This window comes from Nomascus leucogenys, chromosome 5 (genome assembly GCF_006542625.1).
Source record: "Nomascus leucogenys isolate Asia chromosome 5, Asia_NLE_v1, whole genome shotgun sequence".
NCBI lineage: Eukaryota > Metazoa > Chordata > Mammalia > Primates > Hylobatidae > Nomascus > Nomascus leucogenys.
This window is the reverse complement of record NC_044385.1, coordinates 6,770,652-6,796,353: the sequence shown is the minus strand read 5'-3', so window position 1 is coordinate 6,796,353 and position 25,702 is coordinate 6,770,652. Positions and strand designations below refer to the sequence as shown.

Below are 25,702 nucleotides of genomic sequence, written 5' to 3'. Positions count from 1 at the left end.
GAGTACAGACCACTCCTTCAGAAAAAAAAAAAACTCTATAGCCATATGCCAGGGTTCTGAATTTTTTCCACTATTTATCCTAATAGCAAAGCTGCCATGGCACATGGTCTGTATCCCAAAGAACAGCGGGTGACAATCTGACCAAATGTTCGGCCACCAGATTTGCAGCCTGAAATACCTGAGACCTCACTATCCAAAGCCCCACCTCTTCCACTCAGCCAATTCCACATTTTAGAATCTTATTTGCTGCATCCTCTTTCAGGTAGAAAGTCTACTTCAGGTATAATGCATTCAGCTGCAGCTACTAAGTGAATCTGCCAGAATACAGTGCCCTATAACCCAGCTCACAGAAAGGTGTTTGAATGCAGATTTGCCACTGATAATGCTATCATTTCTTACACTCCAATCACGATATTGTCCATGAAAAATAGCTTGGGTATGTGATCTAATTTATTCCTCACAATATTGATATGGGATACGACTATGATATATATGGGTATATAAGATATGGGTATATTATCATCCCCATTTTACTGATGAGTAAATTGAGGCTCAGAGCCTAGGTACTTTGCTCAGGTTCTCACATTTGCTAAGTTGTGGAGCTGAGATTTGAACCTAGATCCGAGTGACACAGAAGTTGGTCCTTTTTATTATTTAATCACTTTAATCATTTAATCTATTATTGAGGTAAAACTGCACCAGAGAGAACCAAAAGGAGAACTACAGTGCAAGTCCAGGTGCCTGTAGCCATGGCACAGCTGTTGCATAGTGGTTCCAATGTGGCAACCAGATGTGTCCTTCTGGTTGTCTTGGTATGGAGCCACAGCTCCAGTACTGAGTCACAGTCGCATGCAGATGCCACCACAGAACATGTGATATTTTAGATCTGAGTCGACGGTTTAACATGTAAACATTATCAGAAAATAATGAGCCAGGCTCTCCCGAGCCATATGCTTCATCTCAGAGCCAAGGCTGTGTCATCACTGCCAAATGCTCCTTCAGCCACTAAATCACCACAGTAAGATCATAGCTTCAGGACCTAAGTAGTGCCTGGGGATCTGAAAGAGACGACTGACTGAGGTGGTTGATGGGATTCTTACAGGTAAGTCAGATGGGTTTTTTCACTTGCATCGCCTTGGGGACCCGTTCAGCAGTGCCCTTGGTGGAGGCTGAGAGACCAGGTCCTCTAAAATTGTGACACCTGCTCTCTTTGGAAATGAGGCACTGTCTTTTGGTTTAAATATTTTGTTACTGTTTTTCCCCTACAATTCCCTTCAATTAAAAGATGATGTATGGCATTCATGGGATAAATGAAGTTGATGCATTGTGAGCATTTCGTGACCTCTCACACCCTGAGGGGTCCAAGCTGGGCTGGAAGTCTGCAGGGAGGCATACCTTTATTCAGGGCTGAGTCACATTGTTTGCAAGGGCCCTGGAGCCAAGTGTGCTGAAGACACAGACACCTGAGGGGCACTAGCTCTGCAGACGCCCGGACTTGCCGGTGATCTTTGAGAGGAGGAGCTAAGCAGGCTTGTTTCCTTCCAAATGAAGTAAAAGCATGAAAAAGAAGAAAGGGAAGTGTCTGCTTCTGGACACTGGTGATAACATTGGTTTGAGGGTATTGCTACTTGGAAACACCAAGACATCCAGGCACCTGCTCTCACCTGCTGTGCCCTGTGTCTTCTGTTTTTTTTGCAGACAGAGCAGCTTTATCTGAATCTAGCCTTGTCAAGCGATTAGATTACATATTTAGTTTTTGTCTCATCAATTGATGATAAACTTGAAGAAGGCAGAGGGGTGTGTGTGTGTGTGTGTGTGTGTGCCCATACATGGTGTGTTTATTTCCTGCAGTCTCTAGGACAGCAACAGTGGCTTTACCATTTCATTTGTTGAAGTGCCCTAAAATACGATATATGGAAAAGTGGAAGAGACCCATAATCCTCTTTCACTTTTGAAGTGATTTATGCGTTACAACAGATTGCAGAGTGGGCTAGAATTAGAATGGATAGATTTTTGGGTAAAATACATATCTTGAATAGGGTTTTTATGCTGTATATATACACAAAGAGATATCTATAGAAAAAGACAGAGAGATAATAGATGCAAATAGATAAAATTTGGTATTAGTAACATTTACCACAAGTATGTTTATCTATTTCACACACAAAAATGAACACAATCACAGAAAATAGGAGAGACCTTAAGAAAGTACAGTATCATCTAAAAGCTGTCCCTTTTGTTGCAGGAAATGGAAAAGTACAGCTCCTTTTTCTTCACAGTGTGCCCTTGAGGAAGGACAATGAATTTCTCCTTGTCTTCCTCTAGTTGATACAATGCACTGCCTTCAGTCTCTGTGATACGGACTTTACATTCATAGAATCTTCAATTTCAATGCTGTTATCTTTTCACCTTGCAGAGCTAATAGGAGTTAATACTATATGCCAGGTATAACTATACCTCTCTCTAATACCTGTATCCCTAGAAAGGAGTGTGTCCATTATGAATATTTAAAGGGTTGAATCATATTTTTTAATGCTTAAGAAGATCTTGTCTCAGAGTATTCATTTATGAATCTTTTGGAAAAATGAATGATTAGTTATTGAATTATTACTTAAATATGGATTTGTATGTACTGGGTTTATTCGTAAATCCTTCAAATATATAAGATAGTCCTGCAAGTTGAAATTCCAGTAGTGATTTTACAAGATCAGGATGATCTTGTTAAAAAAAAGTCACAAAAAGTCACCAAGAATGAAAAGTGACTCCAAGCAATAATGCATCTAGACATGTAAATATTTCTGAAGTCTTATTTCACCTATTCCTTAATACCAGTGCAATAAGTAGAGGTGGTTAATGCTCCTTTCATATTCAGTTCATTCTGCGGAACCATGCTATAGGTTAAATAATTAGAAAATCCCTTTAACTAGAGTCCAGTGACAAAGTTCCCACTGGCGTGAGATTACCACTGGCTTTTGAGCTCTTTGAACTCAGAGGGTATGCCTGCCAATGTTCATATTTCTTTTCTTTTTCTTTTCTTTTTTTTTGATGGCTTTTTTCTCTGTTGCTCAGGCTGGCCTTGAACTCCTGAGCTGAAGCACTCCTCTTACCTCAGCCTCACGAGTAGCTGGCACTATAATGCGTGTCACAATCCCTGGCTCATGTTCATACTTCAATCTCCAGCGTGGTGATTTAAATGTAATGGGTGCTCATTAAATATATTTTTAATTTATATTTAATAAATATAAATAAGATTCATCATTTAAATAAGAGGGAAACTAGCATCAAAGCAATACATCTGGCTATTCAAGAGAGAAACTTCTCTTATTTCACTCTCTGAATTCTAAGTTGGAGGAAAGGGAACCGGTAAGATTGAAAGAGGACAAGAGAGAAAATTCTCACATTTATTTGGAAAGTGATTCTATTCATCTTATCTCGGATTCTTTAAGTGAAACTAGTTAAGTGAAAAGAGAAGGAAAACAGTGACTACAAGAGAATCAATCAGCAGATATTGAAAGACTTTCATGTAACTAATGGCATCTGCTTATTGGGCCCAAAGTGGTATTCTTTTTGGTCACTTATATTGGAATTTAAATGTGTAACTAAAAATGAAATCTTTAGAGAAAATTTCATTTCTTAAGCTGAAATCTTTCCACAAGTTGGAGAAAAGAGAGATGTACATCCAGGAAATCAAACTGAAAAGACAGGCTGAGATTATAAATTGAGATTCCCCAGTCAGAGGCCACACTTTTCTTTCCTAATTACTGTTCTTTTCCTTGGATCCTACATCCACCACTACATTAATTCTAGGCTTAACTTACAGCCAGCTCTTCTCCGTGGCTCATCTCAGCATAATGAACTTTTGCCATTATCTTGATCTTGTTAAATTCTCTCTAACCTTAACCTAATGAGATACAGTGAATGTGCAACCATAAATTAGATGTTCAGACAATCTCAGCTTGTTCTCAGTGCAGCAATCCTTTTAACTTACATCCATCACTCTTTTGCTCAAGCACACTTAGTGGCTACCTATTTTAGTAAAGTAAAAGAAAAAGCCCTTTCAATGGCCTTCACAGGCCGGTGTCTCTGTATTTCCCCCCGTCCCTCCCCCTAGCACACATGGCTCTCTCTCCTCCAGTCACACCAATGTCCTCGGGAAGTCTTCCACCAAGTCTTTGTTCAAATGACAACTTCTCAATCACCACTCTGTTTAGAAATAGAATCGCCTCCTAACCCACACCCTTCTCTGCTCTATTTCTTCTCTCCAGTCCATTTATCACCTTTCAATATACTATACAATTTTCTTTTTTATTATTGTGTTTATTGCTTATTTTCTATTCCTTACACACTAGAATGTGAGGTTTGCAGGCGTTTCTGCCATGTTTTTCATTTATGTATTCCAAGTACTTAGAACAGTGCCTGACATGTAGTTAGTAGTTACTCAACAGGTATTTGTTGAGTGAATGAATGAGGAAAGGAAAGAATATGCCCAATATTCATGATCATTTATTAAGTGGTAACAAAAATAATGTGAAATGTAAGTTTAACTATATTTACTTCTCTATACTTTGGACCACATGTCTATATCTTAGAATTAAGCATTCTAACCAGGCACTGAGATAGAGAGAGAAGAAGTAGGCTTGGGAATCAACTACAGTGATGTTCAAATTGTAGTTCTGCCGCTTGCTAGCTATGGAAAAGTTAAGTCAATTTCTGTGAGCTTCAGTTATCTTCTTTGTGAAACGGCGGTGTTGTGAGTATTCAGTGAAAAACAAGCACAGCTTTTGGTGCAACAGGTACATGATAACTGTGAGTTTGTCCTTTTGTCTCTCAGCCCTTGTCAGGCTTCAGTTTGCAAAGCTCCATAGTGGATCCCTAAACCTCTCTACACAGGAAATTGTGCAGGAGACTGGGGGAAAGGTGATGAGGCAGTTATCAAATATTTTCTAGTTCTTTGCTGGAGGCCCTGGCCAGTGGGCATACTTGAGAATGAGGATAAATGAAAAGAGCACCTCTTACCCATGATTATGGTGGATGGAGTCAGGGACCAGGCATGGACAAGGTGCCAGTGGAGAGTGCTGGAGGGTGAGAACCATGGACACCTAAGTCAACATATCATCAAAGCAAAAACAGCCTGAACCTGGAGTCAAAAGCAAGTACTAAATCAAAGGATTCGAAAGATAAAGAGATCAAGCACAAGAAGGTTGGAAATGGCTAGAGGGAACATGGACTTGGTGAAGGCCATTGCCAGTGGCCAAGTGGCTATGCCCTGCAGCTGGACTGAAAGGATAGGATGCCATAAGGTGCTTCTGGAAGTCCCTTAAAAGTCCTGCACAGAGGCCGGGTGCAGTGGCTCACACCTGTAATCCTGGCACTTTGGGAGGCCGAGGCAGACGGTTCACCTGAGGTCAGGAGTTCGAGACCAGCCTAGCCAACATGGTGAAACCCCATCTCTACTAAAAATACAAAAATTAGCCAGGCACGGTGGCAGGCACCTATAATCCCAGCTACTCGGGAGGCTGAGGCAGGAGAATCACTTGAACCCGGGAGGCTGAGGTTGCAGTGAGCTGAGATCGCACCACTGCACTCTAGCCTGGGTGACAGAGCAAGGCTCCGTCTCAAAAAAAAAAAAAAAAAAAGTCCTGCACAGAATGAACAGAAGCCACCGTGGTCATGCCAGGGCCTTCTCTGGACACCTGGGGACTTTTGCCTTGACTGACACTCTTCTGATATTTCTAAAGGAAGCTTTCAGCTTGGGAAAATTGTGGGCGGGGGTTGGAGGGGGGGAAGAGGCAGGACTGGGGAATATTACCTCTCTTCCTCGAGTCAGAGGGAGTATTACATACTCTGAAGCCAGAATAAAAATTGAAGTGAAAAAATGTGTTAGCGTAAGTTTAAGCCAGTGCTTCACTGTTTACATGAACGCAATGAATAATCAACAGCAAGTCAGTAAATGAGTGTTTATTGAGCAAATGCTCTCAAGATGCACAGCCGTGCTGCCCACCTTTCATGCAAACAGCAGCACCAGCTTTGACCTCTCAACTTCCCCATTAGGAGTGATTTTGATTGAGAAATTCTCTGAAATTCTTAAAAAACCAATGGGATATGTGGACTGGTACTAGATTTCTTTACCTTAGATATGAATATGACATCTTTCATATTTTAATAAGTAGCTGACCTGTTATCTTAAAGGCATTTACGAAATTGTAAACTTGGTGCTCTCAGAGGTGGTAAAACTAGGCACTGGCATGCTGAAAAGGTAAGGCTCATGATACGGTTTGGCTGTGTCCCCACCCAAATCTCATCCTGAATTGTAGTTCCAACAATTCCTGTTGTTGTGGAAGGAAGCCAGTGAAAGGTAATTGAATCAATCATGAGAGCAGGTCTTTCCCATGTTGTTCTCATGTTAGTGAATAAGTCTCATGAGATCTGATGATTTTATAAAGGGGAGTTTCCCCACGCAAGCTCTCTTCTCTTGGTTGCCACCATGTGAGACGTGTCTTTCACTGTCTGCCATGATTGTGAGGCCTCCCCAGCCACATGGAACTGTGAGTCCATTAAACCTCTTTCTTTTTTTAAATTGCCCAGTCTCAGGTATGTCTTTTTCAGCAGCGTGAAAACAGACTAATACAGTTCACAAGGCACCAATATGCTCTCCTGGAGCCACTGGGGCCTATGGTCAGGCTCTCATTTTGATTCCATAGAATCATTTGGTGATGTCTGATTTCTACTAAAGAAGTTCATAATACAGACAAAACCAGACTTCCAGATTTGGAAAGAATCTTAAGAATGCTCCTGAAACACTGGTTCCCCAGGCTGTTAATCATTTTCCCTTGGGGGGAAAAATGTCCATGACAAGTTTCGGAAATGCTAGGATAAATAATATTAAGCATACTTTTTTTACTGCAGAATTTTCCAGTCATACCTGGCATTCTATATGAATCACAAAGAGAATCACAAACTATAGGAAGTGTCTCCAAAAATTACTTGGCCATAAAATCCTTTTTACATTGAGTACCTTTTAAAAAAAATTAATAGTGTGTGTATGTGCAGTTTTAGTTTTAGATTTACAGAAAGTTTGGACAAAAAGAACAGAGTTCTCATATAGCTTCTTTTTTTTTTTTTTTTTTTGAGACAGGGTCTCACTCTGTCACCCCCAACCGGAGTGCAGTGGTGCGATCTCTGCTCACTGCAACCTCCACCTTCCAGGCTCACGTGATTCTTCTGCCTCAGCCTCCTGAGTAGCTGGGATTACATACAGGTGCGTGCCACTACCTCTCGGCTAATTTTTGTATTTTTAGTAGACATGGGGTTTCAGTATGTTGACCAGGCTGATCTCAAACTCCTGACCTCAAATGATCTGCCCGCCTCAGCCTCCCAAAGTACTGGGATTACAGGCGTGAGCGACCACACCTAGCCTCATAGATCGTCTTAACCTTCCACCACTCCTAGCTTCCCCCTATTATTAACATTTTGCATTCGTGTGGTACGTTTGTTACAATTGATGAGCCAAGATTGATGCATCATTATTAACTAGAATTTCATAGTTTACATTAGGGTTCACTCTTTGGGTTGTACGGTCTATGGGTTCTGTCAGTTACATAATAACGTGTATCTACCATTACAATATCACATAGGATAGTCACAGAATAGTCACACTACTGCAGGTGGATGTCCAGTTGTTCTAATAGATTGGGCACTTTGCTAAGACTTTTGTTCTGAGACGGACAGTTGGGGGAATACTGACCAAATTTCATGTTGTAATTGTACAAGAGAAAAAATTGATTCTCTTCACAGAGAATTGATTTTCTCAAGGTCACACAACTAATGCTGGCTAAATTGAGAACAAATACTGATCTACAAAGCAGAATTTCAATTTTAATTTTTAATGGAAGCTGCCTTTACAATGACCAATATGCTTTTATGTGTTGCCTGGTACCTTCTAAGTTAGAAGATTTTTCCATACAGATTAAATAATCAGATGGTTATTTGGCGAAATAAAGCAAAGAGATTAAGAGAGTCTTGGAAGACACTTCATGTAGGTTGTGAGGTAACCTGAATACTTTCCTACTTTACTATGTAGTCCACTTTTCTAGTAACATAAATTCTCATATCTCTTACGGACGGTGTCTTTTTTTGAGTCACTAGATACACACACACACACACATATGCACACACATACACTCTTTAATTTTCTTTGTCCTTGATTAAACATATCGCAATACTTGTATATTGTTATAGCCTGGGGCATAACATCATTAATAGGCTAACAGTTTATCTTACATTAGTCTTTGTTAATGCTGATAAATTCAACATTCAGTTCTAAGCTCCTGTCCTTTGACAGGTAGTGTAAGAGGGGTGGAAATTTCAGGAACACCTGAGCTTTTTTTGATAAATGTTTCAGAGATTCTCCCATGCCTTTTATAAGCTTTTGGAAGCTTTCATAATGTTATCTTTTATGTCTGGTTATAGAGAGTTAATATTTTAATTTATGTTAATTTTTCTGACGTTGTACCTAAATTCCAGAAGTTACTACCATTTGGGGCCAAGTAATCAATAGGGACTGTCGAGAGAAATAATTTAGCCTTCCCTTGGTTCTAACCACCTTCCCCAAATACATTATCTCTATGAAGTCTATGCATGCAATATCCCAAATGTCTTATTATAGGTGATTCTATTTTCACAGGTAGCAGGTAATATAAAACATTCTAAAACTGTTTCTCATTCTTTCTATTCCATTCAAGATTTTCAAATAGGTGAAGCAAGAATTAGGACTGGCTACTTCAGTGAGTATATTGCCCTTTGATGGGCAGAATTCACCCAGGTCATCTTAAGGTAGAGTAAATCAGCTTCAAAAAGTGAGACCTTGTTGTTAGAGGGTAGCAATGAATTACTGCCTCTACTGGACATCACTTCATGGGACTCATTACTTTTTCCAAAACCTAATTATCTTACCACATCACAAAGTATTTCACTTAGTCATTAGATGTTTTGAATTACAGAGGTAAAATTTTCTATTATTTACAGACAAAATACAGGAAGGGTAGATAATCTAGAGAGAGAGAGATAGAACAGAATGTTTCTAAATTTATGCTATTGACAATAATAAAAGTTCGAGAAAAAGAGCAAAAATCACCAAATTTAAAACAACAACATGAATATCTGCTTCAACCAATGAAGAAACGAAGAAATAAAAACATGTAAAGCATCAAGACAAAACCCTGCCTATCGTTGATGCTCAATCAAAATTTGTAAAATTGAATTGGCTTTGTTAATTCATGGTTGATGTATCTAATGAGACACTCGAGGGCTGCCATTGTGTCTCTTTAAAGAGAGGTAGTTACACTTTAGACAGCAGCAGTGTGGAAAGTCAGGCTTATGTGGTTGTTTTGTTGTTGTTGTTGTTGTTTGGTTTTGAGACAGGGTCTTACTCTGTCACCTAGGCTGGAGTGCAATGGTGCGATCACAGCTCACTGCAGCCTCTAACACCTGAGCTCACTGATCCTTCCACCTCAGCCTCCGGAGTAGCTGGGATCATAGGTGGGTGCCATGATACCTGGCTAATTTTTTTTTTTAATATAGAGATGGGGTTTCACTATATTGCCAGGCTGGTCGCAAACTCCTGGGCTCAAGCGATTCCTCTGCCTTAATTTACCAAAGTGCTGAGAATACAGGTGTGAGCCACCATGCCCAACGCTTTTGTTTTATCAATTTTGTTTTAGTATTAAATTCTAATAAACTTTTTCATTATGAAAATATTCAGGCATGCATAAATGTAGAAGAATTAGTAGAATGGGCCCCTGTTATAAATCAGCCAGCTTCTAGAATCAGATTTTTGTGATGACTGTACGACTATAAACATTCAGCCCGCAATCTACTCCGGAGGCTTTCCCACTGGGCAGGGCTGCTAGCAGGGTGAGAGAAAGCCCCGGGCCACCCCCGAGTGCCGGGGCCACAGGAAGAACTTGTGGCGACATTGTCCCTTCCCCAGGTGCCACCCGGGTGCAGTGAGGACCTGAAGCCCCTGCCCCAGGCTGTGAGGAGACTTGACCGGAGCTGCCTGAATGCTCCACGGAGCAGGTGGGAGCCCACTCTCCCAGGTGCAGGACCTGGGAGTCTCTGCACTCTGCACCCTCAGGGGCCCAGGGGGCCCCCCTCGCCCTTGCAGGCCTGTGGGTATCTGCTCCTGCTGCCTAGCCTCTCCCCACTCCCAGTGCCTGCTTGGATCTCGGAGCAGGGTTAGGGGCCGAGCCCCAGCACTGACAGCCCGGCCAGGTGTGTGCACACTTGGAGCAGTGCTGATATGCCAGTCACCTGCCACCTCGGCCGCCTCCGGACCTTGGGCACCAAAAAGCACTTTTTAAAAATATACTTTAAGTTATGGAATACATGTGCAGAACGTGCAGGTTTGTTACATAGGTATACACGTGCCATGGTGGTTTGCTGCACCCATCAACCCGTCATCTACATTAGGTATTTCTCCTAATGCCATCCCTCCTCTAGCCCACCATCCCCTGACAGGCCCCAGTGTGTGATGTTCCCCTCCCTGTGCCCATGTGTTCTCAATGTTCAACTCCCACTTATGAGTGAGAATATGGCAGTGTTTGGTTTTCTCTTCCTATGTTAGTTTGCTGAGAATGATGGTTTGAAGCTTCATCCATGTCCCCGAAAAGGACATGAACTCATCCTTTTTTATGGCTGCATAGTATTCCATGGGATATATGTGCCACATTTTCTTTAACCAGTCTATCATTGATGAGCATTTGGGTTGGTTCCAAGTCTTTGCTATTGTGACTAGTGCTGCAATAAACATACGTGTGCATGTGTCTCTATAGTAGAATGATTTATAATCCTTTGGGTATATACCCAGTAGTGGAATTGCTAGGTCAAATGGTATTTCTGATTCTAGATCCTTGAGGAATCGCCACACCGTCTTCCACAATGGTTGAACTAATTTACACTCCCACCAACAGTGCACAAACTTTCCTATTTCTCCACATCCTCTCCAGCATCTGCTGTTTCCTGACTTTTTAATGATCACCATTCTAATTGGCATGAGATGGTATCTCATAGTGGATTTGATTTGCATTTCTCTAATGACCAGTGATGATGAGCTTTTTTTTCATATGTTTCTTGGCCACATAAATATCTTCTTTTGAGAAGTGTCTGTTCGTATCCTTCATCCACTTTTTGACAGGGTTTTCTTCTTGTAAATTTGTTTGTTTCTTGTAGATTCTGCATATTAGCCCTTTGTCAGATGGATAGATTGCAAAAATTTTCTCCCATTCTGTAGGTTGCTTGTTCACTCTGATGATAGCTTCTTTTGCTGTGCAGAAGCTCTTTAGTTTAATTAGATCCAATTTGTCAATTTAGGTTTTTGTTGCCATTGCTTTTGGTGAATTAGTCATGAAGTCTTTGCCAGGACCTATGTCCTGAATGGTATTGTCTAGGTTTTCTTCTAGGGTTTTTATGGTTTCAGGTCTTACATTTAAGTCTTTAATCCATCTTGAGTTAATTTTTGTATAAGGTGTAAGGAAGGGGTCCAGTTTCAGTTGTCTGCATATGGCTAGCCAGTTTTCCCAGCACCATTTATTAAATAGGGAATCCTTTCCCCATTGCTTGTTTTTGTCAGGTTTGTCAAAGATCAGATGGTCGTAGATGTGTGGTATTATTTCTGAGGGCTCTGTTCTGTTCCATTGGTCTATATCTCTGTTTTGGTACCAGTACCATGCTGTTTTGATTACTGTAGGCTTGTAGTAGAGTTTGAAGTAGTGTGATGCCTCCAGGTTTATTCTTTTTGCTTCGGATTGTCTTGGCTATACAGGCTCTTTTTTGGTTCCATGTGAAATTTAAAGCAGTTTTTTCTAATTCTGTGAAGAAGTCAATGGTAGCTTGATGGGGATAGCATTGAATCTATAAATTACTTTGAACAGTATGGCCATTTTCAGGATATTGATTCTTCATTTCCATGAGCATGGAATGTATTTCCATTTGTTTGTGTCCTCTCTTATTTCCATGAGCAGTTGTTTGTAGTTCTCCTTGAAGAGGTCCTTCACATCCCTTGTAAGTTGTATTCCTAGGTATTTTGTTCTCTTTGTAGCAATTGTGAATGGGAGTTCACTCATGATTTGGCTCTCTGTTTGTCTATTATTGGTGTAAAGGAATGCTTGTGATTTTTGCACATTGATTTTGTATCCTGAGACTTTTCTGAAGTTGCTTGCCAGCTTAAGGGGATTTGGGGCTGAGACAATGGGGTTTTCTAAATATACAATCATGTCATCTGCAAACAGAGACAAGTTGACTTCCTCTCTTCCTATTTGAATACCTTTATTTCTTTCTCTTGCCTGATTGCCCTGGCCAGAACTTCCAATACTATGTTAAATAGGAGTGGTGAGAGAGGGCATCCTTGCCTTGTGCTGGTTTTCAAATGGAATGCTTCCAGGTTTTGCCCATTCAGTATGATATTCGTTGTGGTTTTGTCATAAATAGCTCTTATTATTTTGAGATACGTGTCATCAATACATAGTTTATTGAGTTTCTAGCATAAAGGGATGTTGAATTTTATTGAAGGCCTTTTCTGTATCTATTGAGATAATCATGTGGTTTTTGTCATTGGTTCTGTTTATGTGATAGATTTATTGATTTGTGTAGGTTGAACCAGCCTTGCATCCTAGGGATGAAGCTGACTTGATCGTGATGGATAAGCTTTTTGATGTGCTCCTGGATTCTGTTTGCCAGTATTTTACTGAGGATTTTCACATTGATGCTCATCAGGGATATTGGCCGGATATTTTCTTTTTTTGTTGAGTCTCTGCCAGGTTTTAGTATCAGGATAATGCTGGTCTCATAAAATGAGTTAGGGAGGAGTCTCTCTTTTTCTGTTATTTGGAATAGTTTCAGAAGGAATGGTACCAGCTCCTCTTTTTACCTACAGTAGAATTCGGCTGTAAATCCATCTGGTCCTGGGCTTGTTGGTAGGCTATTAATTACTGCCTCAATTTCAGAACTGTTATTAGTCTATTTGGGGATTCGACTTTTTCCTGGTTTAGTCTTGGGAGGCTGTATGTGTCCAGGAATTTATCCATTTCTTCTAGATTTTCTAGTTTATTTGTGTAGAGGTGTTTATAGTATTCTCTGATGGTAGTTTGTATTTCTGTGGGATCAGTGGTGATATCCCCTTTATTTTTTATTGCATCTATTTGATTCTTCCCTCTTTTCTTCTTTATTAGTCTGGCTAGTGGTCTATCTATTTTGTTAATGTTTTCAAAACAACAGCTCCTGGATTCATTGATTTTTTTGAAGCGTTTTTGTGTCTCTATCTCCTTCAGTTCTGCTCTGATCTTAGTTATTTCTTGTCTTCTGCTAGTTTTTGAATTAGTTTGCTCTTGCTTCTCTAGTTCTTTTAATTGTGATGTTAGGGTGTCAATTTTAGATCTTTCTCACTTTCTCCCATGGGCATTTAGTTCTATAAATTTCCCTCTAAACACTGCTTTAGCTGTGTCCCAGAGATTCTGGTATGTTGTGCCTTTATTCTCATTGGTTTCAAAGAACTTACTTATTCCTGCCTTAATTTCATTATTTACCCAGTAGTCATTCAGGAGCAGGTTGTTCAGTTTCCATGTAGTTGTGAGGTTTGGGGTGAGTTAATACTGAGTTCTAATTTGATTGTACTGTGATCTGAGAGACTGTTTGTTATGGTTTCCCTTCTTTTGCATTTGCTGAGGAGTGTTTTACTTCCAAATATGTAGTCAATTTTAGAATAAGTGTGATGTGGTGCTGAGAAGAATGTATATTCTGTTGATTTAGGGTGAAGAGTTCTGTAGATGTCTATTAGGTCTGCTTGGTCCAGAGCTGAGTTCAGGTCCTGAATATCCTTGTTAATTTTTTGTCTTATCTGTCTAATGTTGACAGTGGGGTGTTAAAATCTCCCACTTTTATTGTGTGGTAGTCTAGGTCTCTTCGTAGGTCTCTAAGAACTTGCTTTATGAATCTGGGTGCTCCTGTATTGGGTGCATATATATTTAGGATAGGTAGCTCTTCTTGTTGCATTGATCCCTTTACCATTATGTAATGGCCTTCTTTGTCTTTTTTGACCTTTGTTGGTTTAAAGTCTGTTTTATCAGAGACTAGGATGGCAACCCCTGCTTTTTTTCTTTTCATTTGCTTGGTAAATCTTCCTCCATCCATTTATTTTGAACCTATGTGTGTCTTTGCACATGAAATGGGTCTCCTGAATACAACACACTGATGGGTCTTGACTCTATCCCATTTGCCAGTCTGTGTCTTTTAATTGGGGCATTTAGTCTGTTTACATTTAAGGTTAATATTGTTATGTGTGAATTTGATCCTGTCATTATGATGCTAGCTGGTTATTTTGCCCATGAGTTGTTGCAGTTTCTTCATGGTGTCAATGGTCTTTACAATTCGTTATGTTTTTATAGTGGCTGGTACCAGTTTTTCCTTTCTGTAATTAGTGCTTCCTTCAGGTGCTCTTGTAAGGCAGGCCTGGTGGTGACAAAATCTCTCAGCATTTGCTTGTCTGTAAAGGATTTTATTTCTCCTTCGCTTACTAAGCTTAGTTTGGCAGGATATGAAATTCTGGGTTGAAAATTATTTTAAGAATGTTGAATATTGGCCCCCACTCTCTTCTGGCTTGTAGGGTTTCTGCAGAGAGATCCACTGTTAGTCTGATGGGCTTCCCTTTGTGGGTAACCTGACCTTTCTCTCTGGCTGCCCTTAACATTTTTTCCTTCATTTCAACCTTGGTGAATCTGATGATTACGTGTCTTGGGGTTGCTCTTCTCAAGCAGTATCTTTGTGGTATTCTTTGTATTTCCTGAATTGAATGTTGGCCTGTCTTGCTAGGTTGGGGAAGTTCTCCTGGATAATATCTTGAAGAGTGTTTTCCAACTTGGTTCCATTCTCCCCATCACTTTAAGTTACACCAACCAAACATAGGTTCTCCTTTTCACATAGTTCTCATATTTCTTGGAGGTTTTGTTTGTTCTTTTTCACTTTTTTCTCTAATCTTATCTTCACACTTTATTTCACTCAGTTGATCTTCAATCTCTGATATTCTTTCTTCCGCTTGATCAATTCAGCTATTGATACTTGTGTATGCTTCACAAAGTTCTTGCGCTGTGTTTTTCAGCTCCATCAGGTTATTTATGTTCTTCTCTATTCTGGTTATTCTAGTTAGCAATTTATCTAACCTTTTTTCAAGGTTCTTAGCTTCTTTGCATTGGGTTAGAACATGCTCCTTTAGCTCAGAGGAGATTGTGATTACCCACCTTCTGAAGCCTACTTCTGTCAATTCGTCAAACTCATTCTCCATCCAGTTTTGTTCCCTTGCTGGTGATGAGTTGTAATCCTTTGGAGTAGAAGAGGCATTCTGGTTTTTGGAATTTTCAGCCTTTTTGAGCTGGTTTTTCCTCATCTTCGTGGATTTATCTACCTTTGGTCTTTGATGTTGGTGATCATCAGATGGAGTTTTTGTATGAACGTCCTTTATGTTGATGTTGATGCTATTCCTTTTTTGTTTGTTAGTTTTCCTTCTAACAGTCAGGCCTCTCTGCTGCAGGTCTGCTGGAGTTTGCTGGAGGTCCATTCCAGACCCTGTTTGCCTGGGTATCACCAGCGGAGGCTGCAGAACAGCAAAGATTGATTGCTGCCTGTTCCTTCCTCTGGAAACTTCGTCCCAAAAGGGTACCTGCCAGATACCAGCCAGAGCTCTCCTGTATGAGGTGTCTGTCAACCCCTGCTGGGAGATGTCTCCCAGTCAGAAGGCACGGGGCTCAGGGACCCACTTGAGGAGGCAGTCTGTCCCTTAGCAGAGCTTGAGCACTGTGCTGGGAGATATGCTACTCTCTTCAGAGCCGGCAGGCAGGAACCTTTAAGTCTGCTGAAGCTGTGCCCACAGCTGCCTCTTCCCCCAGGTGCTCTGTCCCAGGGAGATGGGAGTTTTATCTATAAGCCCCTGACTCGGGCTGCTGCCTTTCTTTCAGAGATGCTCTTCCCAGAGAGGAGGAATCTAGAAAGCCAGTCTGGCTACAGTGGCTTTGCCGAGCTGGTGGGCTCCGCCCAGTTTGAACTTCCTGGCAGCTTTGTTTACACTGTGAGGGGAAAACCACCTATTCAAGCCTCAGTAATGGCAGATGCCCCTTCCCCCACCTAGCTCAAGCGTCCTAGGTCAACTTCAGACTGCTATGCTGGCAGCAAGAATTTCAAGCCAGTGGATCTTAGCTTGCTGGGCTCCATCAGGGTGGGATCCACTGAGCTAAACCACTTGGCTCCCAGGCTTCAGTCCCCTTTCCAAGGCAGTGAATGGTTCTGTCTCGCATTCCAGGTGCCACTGAGGTATGAAAAAAAAACTCCTGCAGCTAGCTTGGTGTCTGCCCAAACGGCTGCCCATTTTGTGTTTGAAACCCAGGGCTCTGGTGGTGTAGGGACCCGAGGGAATCTGCTGGTCTGCAGGTTGCACTGTTCCTCATGGCACAGTCCCTCGTGGCTTCCCTTGGCCAGGGGAGGGAGTTCCCCAACCCCTTGCACTTCCTGGGTTTGCTTTGGCTCACCCTCTGGGGGCTGCACCCACTGTCAAACCAGTCCCGAATAAATGAGCCAGGTACCTCAGTTGGAAATGCAGAAATCACCTGCCTTCTGCATTGATCTTCCTGGGAGCTGCAGATCAGATCTGTTCCCATACGGCCATCTTGTCAGCCACCTATATGACATTTTTTTCCCAGTCATCCGTTGATGGTTGATGGACCCTTAGGTTGATTCTATATTTTTGATATTGTAAATAGTGCTGTGAGAAACATATGAATGCAAGTATCTTCTGGATATAATGACTTCTTTTTAAAGAGCTTGTATCTTTGTTTATCCTACTTCATCAAGGGCCAGATCTCTGATCTACCAAATTTATATTCTGACTGAAGTTATCTGATACCCCAAAACTGGTTACTTCAGTAACTAAAAGTTAGTAAAATTCATCATTTAAAGGAATGTAGACCAAATTTGATTCTTTTCATTTTTTAAAAAGTCAGTTTGTTGATCTCATGTAGGAATCTATATATTAATGTTAATAAATTAACTTACTGAAGAAGTTTATTGAGACACACTAAAGGCTCTCTTCAGTGAAAGACACTTATTTGCCCTCATGTCTGTGCATCTGTGCTTTCTGAACACAAAGTCTATGAAAATTTTGTCCAGGCTTTTAATGAAGAGGCAAGACATTGTCTCCAAATGTGCAGTCTCTAAAAATGATCATCTTCTCTTTCTTGAGAGGAAGAGAAATCTTGAGTAGTATTAACTCAAGTTTTATCCCAAGCCACTTTAACACAGCAAGCAGTCTTTGAGATCTAATAAGCATCAAGTTGATTTGCTTCCAAATCAACATACTTCTGGAGCTAAAAATAATGGGGACAAAAAGGTATTGTGGTTTCTTTTATCTAGTCTTAGTTATTTTAAAAAGATAGAGCAGATAGGATTTATCACCACACAGATGTAAACATAAGCAATAATACATGCACCCTATTTATTGGATTATCTTAATAATAGGGTATAGCTTTTTATAGCTTAAATGTCATTTTTACATTCGTTATCTTATTTTTTATCATAAAAAATACTTTGGAGTCAAAAAGGAAAACATTCTTTTTTTTTACTTTAAAAGTCAGCACCTGAATGAAACCCAGAGCAGTTTAGCAAGACGTCCAAAGTCAGACAGCTGGTAAGTGGCAGAATGGAAATTCAGATTCAGATCTCTGAATCACCACATGACCTGGAATGTTGTCATTCTAATAAATGAAAAATATGACTCTGAATGTTTGTCATTATTTAGCCTGGCTCCTAAAATGTAGATTCACTTTCTAATCCTAATAAATGAGTACCTTCAGACTGTTTATTAAGGAACCTTCAGGGGCATCTCAACAGTGTCCTGGATTAGAGTACAACCAACAAACAAGTTCCAGGAAGAATTATCTTAGAGTCACAGGAGCCACAGGTTCAAGGAATGGGCAGCTCTTACTGCTTTTGCTAAGTAGGTCCATGGAAGGCAGATTGGGTTTCTTGAAGGAATGACTGCAGTTTACCCATTGCCTCCCAACTGACCATTATTATACAACAGCTTGCAGGAAAACGGACACATTTCTTTTCAGCCAGATTACTATTTGTATTTCCTATCAGCATTAAAGTAAATAAATGCCATTTAGATGGCTTTTCATGAGTGACACCAATAATTTGGCTCACATAGTGAAAACAACAACATCATAAAAATAGAAGTCAAACAACTCAGTTGGAAGAGTAGAAAGAGGCTAGAGATGAAAACAATGAAGATCCTCTTTGAAATGCTTGCAATGTAGTTCCTGGTGATGAAGGAGTTAAGAATACGCCATCCCCAAAATATGCTGCTCTGGCATCACGATTATTTCTGTTCAAGGAACTTAAAAAACAGTAGGTGCAAAAAAATGGCTCTGACCATTTTTGTGTTTCTTAAAAGCAGGAGGCAGCATTCCCATGTGAAAGACAAGCTACCTATAAAAGCAACGCTCTTATCATCGAGAACAGAAAGTTGAAGTCAAGAGAGAGCTCCACAAGCTGACCTTGTTAAACTAACCCTTATCTTCTTAGTCGCTTCTTTACCCAATTAACTACCCTAGCCGAAGCCCCTTTGCCTTATTACATTTTGCAACAGTGTTCGTTGTCCAATTCGGTATACAAGTGAGTGACTCTAGATGCTTTTTGGGGTCTTCGTTTCCTTATGAGGACTTCTGTGCCATGTAAAACTTGTATTAAATAAATTTGTATGCTTTTCTCCTGTTAATCTGTCTATATCGATTGAACTTTAGGGTCCAGCCAGAACCCAAAGAGGATGGAGGTGGAGTTTTGACTCCCCTACAGCTATCTGAATAATCAAAATTGAAGATATTCCATGTTCTTTCTGAGTTTCTTTGAAATTAAAAATACAGACAACCACTCAACTAATATGTCAGTGAGATACGTTTTCTGTCCTTATTGCCTTACTGATGAAATTGCCTTTATTCATAAAAAAAAATGTGGGAGTCTTGTTTATTTTTTTCTAATGACATTAACTTGACATTAACCTTGGTACTCTTGGGAACCATAAATGGGCCCTGTACTACTTGTTACAGAGTATAAATTCCCAGAACTACAAGTACATCATATTCCTCAAGTTACTGAAGAATTTTGTGATCCATGTGTCAGGCCTCTGAGCCCAAGCTAAGCCATCATATCCCCTGTGACCTGCACGTACACATCCAGATGGCCGGTTCCTTCCTTAACTGATGACATTCCACCACAAAAGAAGTGAAAATGGCCCGTTCCTGCCTTAACTGATGACATTGTCTTGTGAAATTCCTTCTCCTGGCTCATCCTGGCTCAAAAGCTCCCCCACTGAGTACCTTGTGACCCCCACTCCTGCCCGCCAGAGAACAACTCCCCTTTTTCCTTTACCTACCCAAATCCTATAAAACGGCCCCACCCCTATCTCCCTTTGCTGACTCTCTTTTCGGACTCAGCCCCCCTGCACCCAGGTGATTAAAAGCTTTATTGCTCACACAAAGCCCGTTTGGTGGTCTCTTCACACGGACGTGCATGAAATTTGGTGCCATGACTCAGATCAGGGGACCTCCCACAGGAGATCAATCCCCTGTCCTCCTGCTCTTTGCTCCATGAGAAAGATCCACCTACGACCTCAGGTCCTCAGACCAACCAGCCCAAGAAACATCTCACCAATTTCAAATCTGGTAAGCAGCCTCTTTTTACTCTCTTCTCCAACCTCCTTCACTATCCCTCAACCTCTTTCTCCTTTCAATCTTGGCGCCACACTTCAATCTCTCCCTTCTCTTAATTTCAATTCCTTTCATTTTCTGGTCGAGACAAAGGAGACATGTTTTATCTGTGGACCCAAAACTCTGGTGCCGGTCACAGACCGGGAAGGCAGCCTTCCCGGTGTTTAATCATTGCAGGGACACCTCTCTGATTATTTGCCCATGTTTCAGAGGTGTCAGAACATGCAGGGACGCCTGCCTTGGTCCTTCACCCTTAGCGGCAAGTCCCGCTTTTCTGGGGGAGGGGCAAGTACCCCAACCTCTTCTCTCCATGTCTCTACCCCTTCTCTGCTTTTCTGGGGGAGAGGCAAGAACCCCTCAACCCCTTCTCCTTCACCGTTAGCAGCGAGTCCCGCTTTTCTAGGGGGAAAGAACCCCCAGTCCCTTATTTCCATGCCCCAACCTCTTATCTCTGTGCCCCAATCCCTTATTTCCATGCCCTGACCTCTTATCTCTGCATCTTTTTCTGACCTCTTATCTCTGCATCCCGATCCCTTATTTCCGCACCCCAACGTCTTATCTCTGCACCCCAACCCCTTATTTCCACACCCAGACCCGTTTCCCGCTTTTCTGGAGGGTGAGAACCCCCGAACCCCTTCCCTCTGTGTCTCTGCTCTCTCTTCTCTGGGCTTGCTTCCTTCACTATGGGAAACCTTCCACCCTCCATTCCTCCTTCTTCTCCCTTAGCCTGTGTTCTCAAGAACTTAAAACCTCTTCAACTCACACCTGACCTAAAACCTAAATGCCTTATTTTCTTCTACAATGCTGCTTGACCCCAATACAAACTCAACAGTAGTTCCAAATAGCCAGAAAATGGCACTTCCATTTTTTCCATCCTACAAGATCTAAATAATTCTTGTCGTAAAATGGGCAAATGGTCTGAGGTGCCTGACATCCAGGCATTCTTTTACACATCAGTCCCTCCCTAGTCTCTGTTCCCAATGCAACTCGTCCCAAATCTTCCTTCTTTCCCTCCCACCTGTCCCCTCAGTCCCAACCCCAACCGTCACTGAGTCTTTCTAATCTTCCTTTTCTACAGACCAATTCTTCCTCAGCCTCTGCTCCTCCACCCTATAATCCTTTTATCACCTCCCCTCCTCACACCCCATCCAGCTTACAATTTCGTTCTGTGACTAGCCCTCCCCCACCTGCCCAGCAATTTACTCTTAAAAAGGTGGCTGGAGTTAAAGGCATAGTCAAGGTTAATGCTCCTTTTTCTTTATCCCAAATCAGATAGCGTTTAGGCTCTGTTTCATCCAATATAAAAATCCAGCCCAGTTCATGGCTCGCTTGGCAGCAACCCTGAGATGCTTTACAGCCCTAGACCCTAAAAAGTCAAAAGGCCATCTTACTCTCAATATACATTTTATTACCCAATCTGCCCCCGATATTAAATAAAACTCCAAAAATTAAATTCTGGCCCTCAAACCCCACAACAGGACTTAATTAACCTCACCTTCAAGGTGTACAATAATAGAGTAGAGCCAGCCAAGTAGCAACATATTTCTGAGTTGCAATTCCTTGCCTCCACTGTGAGACAAACCCCAGCCACATCTCCAGCACACAAGAACTTCCAAACACTTAAACTGCAGTGGCCAGGCATTCCTCCAGAACACTTGCTACAAGTGCCAGAAATCTGGCCACCAGGCCAAGGAATGCCCACAGCCTGGGATTCCTCCTAAGCCGTGACCCATCTGTGTGGGAACCCACTGGAAATCGAACTGTTCAACTCACCTGGCAGCCACTCCCAGAGTCCCTGGAACTCTGGCCGAAGGCTCTCTGACTGACTCCTTCCCAGATCTTCTCGGCTTAGCAGCTGAAGACTGACGCCGTCTGATCACCTCAGAAGCCCCGTAGACCATCATGGACGCCGAGCTTTAGGTAACTCTCACAGTGGAGGGTAAGTCCGTCCCCTTCTTAATCAATATGGAGGCTACCCACTCCACATTACCTTCTTTTCAAGGGCCTGTTTCCCTTGCCTCCATAACTGTTGTGGGTATTGACAGCCAGGCTTCTAAACCTCTTAAAACTCCCCAACTCTGGTGCCAACTTAGAAAATACTCTTTTAAGCACTCCTTTTAGTTATCCCCACCTGCCCAGTTCCCTTATTAGGCCGAGACACTTTAACTAAATTATCTGCTTCCCTGACTATGCCTGGATTACAGCTACATCTCATTGCCACCCTTCTTCCCAATCTAAAGCCTCTTTTGCGTCCTTCTCTTTTACCCCCCAACCTTAACCCACAAGTATAGGATACCTCTACTCCCTCCTTGGTGACCGATCATGCACCCCTTACCATCTCATTAAAACCTAATCACCCTTACCCCGCTCAATGCCAATATCCCATCCCACAGCATACTTTGAAAGGATTAAAGCCTGTTATCACTCGCCTGCTACAGCATGGCCTTTTAAAGCCTATAAACTCTCCTTACAATTCTCCAATTTTACCTGTCCTAAAACCAGACAAGCCTTACCAGTTAGTTCAGGATCTATGCCTTATCAACCAAATTGTTTTGCCTATCCACCCCATGGTGCCAAACCCATATACTCTCCTATCCTTAATACCTCCCTCCACAATCCATTATTCTGTTCTGGATCTCAAACATGCTTTCTTTACTATTCTTTTGAACCCTTCATCCCAGCCTCTCTTTGCTTTCACTAGGACTGACCCTGACACTCATCAGGCTCAGCAAATTACCTGGGCTGTACTGCCACAAAGCTTCACAGACAGCCCCCATTACTTCAGTCAAGCCCAAATTTCTTCCTTATCTGTTACCTATCTCAGCATAATTCTCATAAAAACACACGTGCTCTCCCTGCCGATCATGTCCGACTAATCTCTCAAACCCCAACCCCTTCTACAAAACAACAACTCCTTTCCTTCCTGGGCATGGTTGGATACTTTTGCCTTTGGATACCCGGTTTTGCCATCCTAACAAAACCTTCATATAAACTCACAAAAGAAAACCTAGCTGACCCCATAGATTCTAAATCCTTTCCCCACTCCTCTTTCCATTCCTTGAAGACACCTTTAGAGACTGCCCCCATCCTAGCTCTCCCTGATTCATCCCAACCCTTTTCATTACACACAGCCGGGATACTACAGGACCGGGATCACGTCCTGTAGCCGTTTTGTCCAAACAACTTGACCTTACTGTTTTAAGCTGGCCATTATGTCTCCATGCAGTGGCTGCTGACGCCCTAATACTTTTAGAAGCCCTTAAAATCACAAACTATGCTCAACTCACTCTCTACAGCTCTCATAACTTCCAAAATCTATTTTCTTCCTCACACCTGATGCATATACTTGCTGCTTCCCGGCTCCTTCAGCTGTACTCACTCTTTGTTGAGTCTCCCACAATTACCATTGTTCCTGGCCCGGACTTCAATCTGGCCTCCCACATTATTCCTGATACCACACCTGACCCTCATGACTGCATCTCTCTGATCCACCTGACGTTCACCCCATTTCTCCACATTTCCTTCTTCCCTGTTTCTCACCCTGATAACACTTGGTTTATTGATGGCAGTTCCACCAGGCCTAATCGCCACACACCAGCAAAGGCAGGCTATGCTATAGTACAAGCCACTAGCCCGCCTCTTAAAACCTCTCATTTCCTTTCCATCGTAGAAATCTATCCTCAAGGAAACAACTTCTCAGTGTTGCATCTGCTTTTCTACTATGCCTCAGGGATTATTCAGGCCCCCTCCCTTCCCTGCACATCAAGCTTGAAGATTTGCCCCCACCCAGGACTGGCAAATTAGCTTTACTCAACATGCCCTGAGTCAGAAAAACTAAAATACCTCTTAGTCTAAGTAGACATTTTCACTGGATAGGTAGAGGCCTTTCCTACAGGGTCTGAGAAGGCCACCGCAGTCATTTCTTCCCTTCTGTCAGACATAATTCCTCAGTTTAGCCTTCCCACCTCTATACAGTCTGATAACAGACCAGCCTTTATTAGTCAAATCAGCCAAGCAGTTTTTCAGGCTCTTGGTATTCACTGAAACCTTTATATCCCTTACAGTCCTCAGTCTTCAGGAAAGGTAGAACGGACTAATGGTCTTTTTAAAACACACCTCACCAAGCACAGCCACCAACTTAAAAAGGAATGGACAATATTTTTACCACTTTCCTTTCTCAGAATTCAGGCCTGTCCTCAGAATGCCACAAGGTACAGCCCATTTGAGCTCCCGTATAGATGCTCCTTTTTCTTAGGTCCCAGTCTCTCATTCCAGAGACCAGACCAACTTGGACTGTGCCCCAAAAAACTTGTCATCCCTACTGTCTTCTGTCTAGTCATACTCCTATTCACCATTCTCAACTACTCATACATGCCCTGCTCTTGTTTACACTGCCGGTTTACACTGTTTCTCCAAGCCATCACAGCTGCTATCTCCTGGTGCTATCCCCAAACCGCCACAAGTAAATAAATAATCTTTGCTGGCAGGACTATGCTGAACCTCCTTAGGCACTCTCTAATTAAATGTCCTGGGTCCTCCCAATTCTTAGTCCTTTAATACCTGTTTTTCTCCCTCTCTTATTCCCTTTAGTTTTTCAGTTCATACAAAACTGTATCCAGGCCATCATCAATAATTCTAAATGACAAATGTTTCTTCTAACAACCCCACAATATCGCCCCTTACCACAAAATCTTCCTTCAGCTTAATCCCTCCCACTCTAGGTTCCCACGCCGCCCCTAATCCCGCTGGAAGCAGCCATGAGAAACATCGCCCATTATCTCTCCATACCATCCTCCAAAATTTTTGCCGTCCCAACACTTCACCACTATTTCATTTTATTTTTCTTATTAATATAAGAAGACAGGAATGTCAGGCCTCTGAGCCCAAGCTAAGCCATCATATCCCCTGTGACACATCCAGATGGCCGGTTCCTGCCTTAACTGATGACATTCCACCACAAAATAAATGAAAATGGCATGTTCCTGCCTTAACTGACGACATTGTCTTGTGAAATTCCTTCTCCTGGCTCATGGCTCAAAACCTCTCCCACTGAGTACCTTGTGACCCCCACTCCTGCCCGCCAGAGAACAACCCCCCTTTTTCCTTTACCTATCCAATCCTATAAAATGGCCCCACCCCTATCTCCCTTTGCTGACTCTCTTTTTGGACTCAGCCCGCCTGCACCCAGGTGATTAAAAGCTTTACTGCTCACACAAAGCCTGTTTGGTGGTCTCTTCACACGGACGCGCATGAAACATGTAATACAAGGTTCTTGCCTAGAACTTGGGCCTTTTTGACTTGACAGCTTGACTGATGAATATCTCACTAGAAAGCAATGTTTGTTTAAGGCAGTTTTCCTGATCACATAAAAATATCAATAAGTCCTGCTGGTACTATGTCCTCCAAACTCAGCTGCCTCTGTGGGAACAGCTATTTATATGCATTATAGTTAATTTGCTTTTTAAAGGGAGTGAAAATTGTCCTTCCGATATGTGCAATTCTAATCCTTGGGCCTGGCAACCAAGAAGATGGTTCATGAGAAGTATTGCTTTCAGATACATATTTATGACAAGAAACATCCCTTGGGAAGCCTAAGATGTTGATGTGAAAATTATGGCTTTGCCTGTAGAAGGCTTTTACCCAGTCATCTCCTCTGCCACTTTTTTCTCACTGAAACTAGAAGTGGAGGGTGGCACCTGAACTGTAGGTGTACCAGATACTCCAGATGGGGAAAAGGTACAGCTGATGTGGGACGTGTTTTAGAGCCAGCCCCTCTTCAGCCACATAGACTAGGCAAGTGGGTGGTTCTATCTATGGCTCTAATGTGGTGTTTGTCACTGCTTGCCTTGTGTTCTTGTTCTTGGTGACGTGTCTAGATTCCTTTTGTAAAGCAAAAGTTG

General features: G+C 42.0%; 1 long non-coding RNA gene across 4 annotated transcripts in view; it reads left to right on the top strand.

Moving 5' to 3' along the window:
- Nucleotides 1-1,028: 1,028 nt before the first annotated feature.
- Nucleotides 1,029-25,702, top strand: part of LOC115835127 — a 48,030-nt gene continuing 23,356 nt past the window's right edge. For 2 of the 4 annotated variants that reach the window (XR_004030054.1, XR_004030052.1), the window contains exon 1: nt 1,029-1,102. This is a non-coding gene — a long non-coding RNA (uncharacterized LOC115835127). Of the gene's footprint in view, nt 1,103-9,504; nt 9,538-25,702 lie in introns of those variants that run through there. The other 2 variants (XR_004030055.1, XR_004030053.1) reach the window with 2 other exon arrangements.